The following is a 5947-nucleotide window of genomic DNA, read 5'->3' on the forward strand; positions in this document are numbered from 1 at the left end:
ATTTCAGTTAAAAATGTCATTTCAATTACCGTATTTTTTGTGTATAAGACTATGCTTTTGTCTAAAATCTTCAGACTAAAAATTGAGGGCCGTCTTATACATGGGAGTAAGCTGAGGAGAGAACAAAAACAACTGGAGGGGAAAGCAGGGATCAAAATGATCCTGCAGGGCTTTGATCCCTGCTCCCCCCCACTTGCTAAGCCTGAGCAAAAGGAAAGCAGGGATCAAAGTGCTGCAGGATGGCTTTGATCCCTGCTTTCCCTTCTGCTTGCTAAATCCCAAGAGGCTTAGCAAAAGGAGGGGGGAAGTATCAAAGGAATCCTGTAGCTGTATAAGGGGGAAAGGGATCAAAATGATCGTGCAGTCATGGAATTGCTTTGATCCCTTTCCCCCTCCTTTTGCTAAGCCACACGGGGCTTAGCAGAAAGGGAGAAAGCGGGGGTCAAAGCCATCCTGCAGCACTTTGATCTTTTTTACCTTACATTTGCTAAGCCCCACTTAGATTTCTTAATTTTGGATTAGAAAAGTGGCGAGACTCTTATACATGGTGGCATCTTATATAGAGAAAAATACGGTAATTGTGTGGATCTTTGATACTCCTTGATTTCTGCAAATCTTGAATCATATTGTGTGTGGATTCAATTGAGAGATCTTAGGACATGTACATTTAATGGTACATTTGAAGAACATAGATGAAGCAACTTGTCTGGAAAGCATGCATCATGATTTTTGGTCTAAAAGAAAAGTACATATCAGTTCCAGAGACATACTTTAATTCGTTAAATAAAGAAGAAACAACCAAATACCAGAGACATTTTTGTTGCTTCTATTCCTTGTCCCTTATCCATTGTCATGAAATAATAAGAATACATAGTTCTTCTCTATCTGAAGTCTGAGCTGCGCTATGGAGACCTGAAGCTTGTTCAGTATCTTAGCCTTTTGACCCCATACTCTGAATAAGAAGAAAAGTCACGTCCAATTATAGAGTTAAATGAAAACCCTCCAGATTTTCTGCCTTATTTTTGTAGGAATTAGTGATAATTATGTTAGCATCAGGCTAGTAAAGTGAATTTATGGTTTCCAAGAAGACAATTTAGGATAAAATGGGATAAAACCTAGATTTGGGTGCAGCAGCCCCAAGAGCTGGTTTCCATGTGTGTAAGGGTGACTTATTTTACAGATTTATTGGAAAGCACCATGTTGCCAAACTGCATCCTGAGAAACAGATGTCATCCAACAATGTACTGGAGAAAAGATTGCACATGATTATTTCCATCATTATAATCAACTACATAGCTTCCTCTTCTCCTTCTTTGTGCTGGTTTTGGAAGCATCAGCATCAGCAGCAACTGTATTTTTCATCCTCTCAATGGTGCAAATCTTGCATTGCCTGTGACCATTGTAAGAGTAAAATAGCAAGTAATATTTTGTGAGTAAGCTGCCAAATGACTTTCTTTTGGGGTGATTTCTCAAAATGTTCTATTAATTTTGGCTCAGAATTTTGCCAGTAAGCTTAAAGATCACTTGTATACAGGATTTTGAGAGACAAAAACCATCAAGCGCTTGGGCTATGTTAGAAGTAACTGAGCTCTATTAGCAAACAAGTAACTTTAATGCCACTTTAGTTCTGTTGTTATATAAGCTCATTTATGTTGCAAGCGTCTTGTTTTAAAATACTAGTTGTATATTAGCTGCTCTGTAGACAAAAATCAGAGTAATTGACATATGCAGAATAACATAGGCAAACAAAGTCATAACCATACAAGTCAGAAGATCACAGCATCAAAATATGCACAATGCACTCCTTTAGAATACAACTTAAAATGATTCTAGGAAGTCAGTTGGGACGTGTTGCTTATATGTACATTGTGTTGCTTATATGTACATTGCAGGCATATAGACATGGATAGAATAACATCAGTTTAATATGTTTGCGAAGGCTTTCACGGCTGGGATCTAATGGTTGTTCTGGGTTTTTCGGGCTCTTTGGCTGTGTTCTGAAGGTTGTTCTTCCTGACGTTTCACCAGTCTCTGTGGCTGGCATCTTCAGAGGACTGTAACCTGTGCTCTGGGTTCAAAACACGGCCAACACAAAGAGCCTTCAGAACGTGGCCAAAGAGCCCGAAAAACCCAGAACAACCAACATCAGTTTAGTTTCACTGTTATCATATAAGCTCAATTATGTGCTGCCTTACTGGTTATTGTGTCTTTAGTGAAAGATCCTAACCTTTGCCTCACTATCTTAAATTATTCTGCGGATGTGGTATATCTAAGGTATATATAAAATGTATGTGGAGCTAAGTTTATAGTTTGTTGGGTAATGATTTTTGGGTTTATCAAAAATCTCCCTTAAATGTGTATTATATTGATGGGGGAGCTGTATGAAGAATATGTTGTAATGATGAATATATTTGTATGTAAAAGAAGGTACATGAATATGAGTAGAAATAAACAGGGAAAAAAATAACATAGCCTTCCATTTCTATGGGTGATTATTTTCTTGATAGCCATTCATTAAATGTGTTCATTTAATAAAAGTCGGTAAGAGGGCAATTGAAAAAAAATAATAGTAAAACCTAACTGAAGTCACCAGATCTACGTATTTGCAGTTAGCCTTCTAAAACCAGGAGCTGCATCTCTTGTCCTCTCCCAAGCTGGTGTCTTGCTGATGTTTTGGACTTCAGCTTCTACCAGCTCCAGCCAGCACAACTAATGGTCAGGAATCTTGGGAACTGTAGTCCAAAAGTACTTGGCAAACATTGGACTGGGGGAAGATTACTTTCATAGTGCAGAGATTTTCACTTCCACACGATGGTGCTCACTGAACAGGGAAAGCAAAACAACTGTTTGTTCCAACAACTTCATGTTTTTTTTGCCATGTAAACCATATAGGTATAGAAGTCATAGAGTTCTGACACATGTATTCCTGTGAAATAGACACATGAAGTGGAATTAATTTGAAAGTAATCCTGTCTGTGTAGGCTGGTGCTCTAAGAGAATTTCTATATCTTTGGGTCATATGTGGCAGGTACTATAGTGCAACATGATAAGAAAAAGTGCTTTTCAGAAATCCCTACGAACAAATGAATGAATGAATGAATGAATGAATGAATGAATGAATGAATGAAGGAAGGAAGGAAGGAAGGAAGGAAGGAAGGAAGGAAGGTAGGTAGGTAGGTAGGTAGGTAGGTAGGTAGGTAGGTAGGTAGGTAGGTAGGTAGGTAGGTAGGTAGGTAGGTAGGTAGGTAGGTAGGTAGGTAGGTAGGTAGGTAGGTACTGTCTTCCTTTGTGCCTGCCCATGCTGTGTGTATATCCTGATTGTAAATATTTTGCAATGACCAACACTTAAGGAAGAGGAAGCCAGAATTGAATCCATGGTCCAACTTTTCAACATTAGAGAAGAAGAATAAAAAACAGCATCCACCCTAATTCATTATCCAGTGGGATAATGAATTCTATGAACAGACAGATGGAGTGGCCATGGGTAGCCCCCTCAGCCTGGCTATAGCAAAATTCTACATGGAGTTTTGAAAAACGTGCCCTGGCTTCAGCACCCCTTGCACCCACAGTCTGGTTCCAATATGTGGACGACACCTTTGCAATTTGGAGTCACGGTGAAGAAAAATTGGAAGAATTTCTCAACCATCTCAACAGCATCCACCCTAATATACAATTCACCATGGAAAAAGAAATAGAAGGCCAGCTCCCATTCTTAGATGTCATGGTCCTATGCAAAACTGACCTCCGACTGGGACACAAGGTCTACAGAAAACCCACCCACACAGACCGGTACCTACAGAAAAACTCCAACCACCACCCATAGCAAAAAAGAGGCATAATTAAAACACTGGTAGACCGTGCAAATCGGAACTGTGAAGCTCAGTTTCTCAACACTGAACTCAACTATCTGAACTGGGCCCTACAGGCAAATGGCTACTCCAAAAATGAAATCACAAGAGCCATCAAACCAAGAAAACAACACTAAACTGAAGAAGAAAAACAGCCACCCACAAATAAAGTATTTCTGCCATACATCAAAGGGCTCATGGTCCACATGGGGAAACTTTTGAAAAAACACAGCTTACAAACAGTATTCAAGCCCACCACAAAAATACAACAAATGTTACGATCAGCAAAGGACAGAAGGGACCCCCTCACCACCGCAGGAGTATACCGGATACCTTGCAGTTGTGGCTAGGTATATATTGGAACCACAAAACGAAGCATCCACACCAGAATCAAAGAACATGAGAGACACTGCAGACTAAAACAACCAGAAAAATCTGCAGTAGCTGAACATACCCTGAAACAAGCTGGACATGAAATTCTATTTCAAAATACTGAAGTACTGGACAACACCAGCAATCATTACGTCAGACTGCACAGGGAAGCCATTGAAATCTACAAGCACCAGCACAGTTTCAACAAAAAAGAGGAAAGTATGAAGCTCAACAAAACTTGGCTCCCAGCTCTCAAAAATACAACGTGCAAAAGGTCAATGAACTCTACCCAGCCACAAGGACCACTACACACAAAAGACCAGCTAATGACACCCATCAACCACAGGAACAGATAATCTCTTCTCCTTAGCACAACAATACACCCACAACAATACACACTAATTACCCATCTACAGAAAAAGACAAAAGCCTATTTCACAGCCATAAATACTGCACAGAGTCCTCTGAAGATGCTGGCCACAGAGACTAGCAAAACGTTAGGAAGAACAACCTTCAGAACATGGCCAAAGAGCCCGAAAAACCCAGAACAACCAAAAACTTTTTTATTTTATTACTTTATTATGGTCAATGACCAGTAAAACCAAACCAATATAAAATATAAAATAGATACATATAATAGATGCATATAATTGTAGTTTCATAAAATTAAGCAGAATTATAAAATTTCCAATAAAACATCATCAAACAACCCCTTCTTTTCAGTTTTGTTTAGTCGTTTAGTCATGTCCGACTCTTTGTGACCTCATGGACCAGAGCATGCCAGGCCCTTCTGTCTTCCACTGCCTCCCAGAGTTGGGTCAAATTCATGTTGGTAGCTTCAATAACACTGTCCAACCATCTCATCCTCTGTCGTCTTCTTCTCCTATTTCGTTCACACTTTCCTAACATCAGCGTCTTTCCAGTTAATAACATCATATATCTTTAAAATAAATAAAACCTCAGCCAATTCTATATTAAAGACATTATATTATCCATCTAAAATTGCCGACCTAAACATCTGATCATGAATACTATTGCTGCAGTACAGAATTTGGCCACTTGTCTTGTAATATAAGGGATATTGTTAGAGAGAGTAGCAACTGTACATAATCCTTTGATCTCTTGGGAAATTTACAGATTTACAGATAATAGGAAGTAAAAGCTCCATACGTAGATCAACATTAGAGAGACAAACTATTGGGTTTTAATTAAGAGAACAATGGTTCTGCCCACCCAACCATTTTCATCAATAATGAAATATCCAAAATTAGACCTCTTATTTTTGGAATTTAAAAAACTCTTCTGTGTATTTCCCGTAATGTTTCTTTTTTATTTGCTTCTTTGATTTGTGTGTGTGTGTGTGTGTGTGTGTGTGTGTGTGTGTGTTTGTCTGTGTGTGTCTGTGTGTGTCTGTGTGTGTGTGTCTACTTTAAATATACGTTCTGTTTATAAATGCTGTTAGATATTTTCCTCATGCCATTTAGATTATATTACTCATTTGTACCGTTCCTTCCCAACTTCCTCTTTCTTCTCATCCAAATGTTAAGCTTCCTGTTTTTGATTTCCATTATATCTTTTCTGCACATGTTATTTTCTGTACTCTTTATTGTTCTTGATAGTCTCCTGATAGTCTTTATTGTTCCTGATAGTCTCCTGATAGTCTTTATTGTTCCTGATAGTCCTGAGATTACTGTGTGCTCCAAGTCTATGATATTTTTCCCTTGGAG

Source organism: Pogona vitticeps, chromosome 1, assembly GCF_051106095.1.
Source record: "Pogona vitticeps strain Pit_001003342236 chromosome 1, PviZW2.1, whole genome shotgun sequence".
In the NCBI taxonomy this organism is placed as follows: Eukaryota; Metazoa; Chordata; class Lepidosauria; order Squamata; family Agamidae; genus Pogona; species Pogona vitticeps.